Here is a 1403-nt window from a genome sequence, read left to right as displayed (position 1 = left end):
TTCGTGAACCCACGGTTGCCCCTCCTCTCTTCATCCCGCCGCTTCCCCAGTTGCCCCATGCTCTCCCCTCCTTTTCCATCCTCTCTGACCTTTCCCTCGGCAGGTCCCACCTGGTAGTTTTATTCTTCGTCATGTGTGGTCCAAGTGGGTTTTAAGTGTGTTGTTTCGGAGTGTTTTTAATGCTGTGGCCAACTTTTAACCTGTGCATGCGCATCCAGTGTCTTCTCTGTGTTTTAAGAATCGCCAACTGTGTTTTTTAACTTTCTGGTGACTTTTTTAACTGTCCCCAATGAACGTCTACATGTCAGTGTATTTTTACCTCCATTTTCTCCCCTTCTCTGTTTTATGTTCCTCTTTTTTACCTCCTTATTTATGTATTATTTTATTCTTGTTTTAGTTGTCATGTCACTCGGCTGAAGAGCGGCGGATTGTGCTGCTGACAGCCCTCCCCTGCCCATATGGGGCAGGGGAATGAAATCACAATAAAGAAAAAAAAAGATATACAACCTTTTCAACAATATCCGCTCCCTTCCCGCCAACAAGAACCTCTTCCTGCACACCCTTTCCATCCACCACATGGATGCCTTCCTCCTCAATGAAACCTTCCTCCAACCCCACCACACCGTCCACACTTCGCCCTACCTCCTTCACCACTCCGACAATCCCCTCCCGATTGCGCATGCCAGAGTTGCCGTTGGTCACCACCGCCAGATCCCCGTTCAGCTCCAACCTCTCCTTCCCGACCCCACCGAACACCTGATCCTTAGTCTCTTCTTCCCCGGCCTTACCATTACCTGCGCCACCATCTATGTCCGCCCTAACGCCCCTATTCCCTTCGACTTCCTATCCTACATCGACCGTACCTTCTCCTCCTACGTGATCGCCACCGACCTCAACATCCATAGTCGTTCCGCCGCCCAGTTACGGCGGTGGCATCGGTTCCTCTCCTCCCTTCAAGGCGACCTCATCCCCATCCCCCAGCACACCCGTCCCGAATCCAACTCCACTCCCGATGTTATCCTCTGCTCCCCCAATCTCCTTGGCTACATAACGGTGGATGTCCTGGAGCCTATTGGTAGCAACCATCTCCCTGTCCTCCTCACCGTTTCAGACGGTCGTCGCCCCCGCCCCGACCCTCGTAATGACCCTCCCCTTAAGTACATCCATGACTATTCCCTTGCCAACTGGAATGCCTACCGGGATATCCTCTCCACCCAGGTCGATAGCCACCCCTTCACCTACCACCACCCTGACGATGTAACCCATGCTGCCTCCTTTCTCCAGCAGACCTTGTCTGAGGCCTTGGAGGCCCATGTCCCTACTGTCGCCATCCACCCCCACCGTCCTCCCTTACCCCCACAGGCCGTCCTCCTCCTCCGTGAATCCCGCTGTCTCTACCGTGT

This window comes from Schistocerca serialis, chromosome 2 (genome assembly GCF_023864345.2).
Source record: "Schistocerca serialis cubense isolate TAMUIC-IGC-003099 chromosome 2, iqSchSeri2.2, whole genome shotgun sequence".
NCBI classification, from domain to species: Eukaryota; Metazoa; Arthropoda; class Insecta; order Orthoptera; family Acrididae; genus Schistocerca; species Schistocerca serialis.
The sequence above is the reverse complement of the archived record's forward strand: the minus strand, read 5'-3'. Positions refer to the sequence as shown.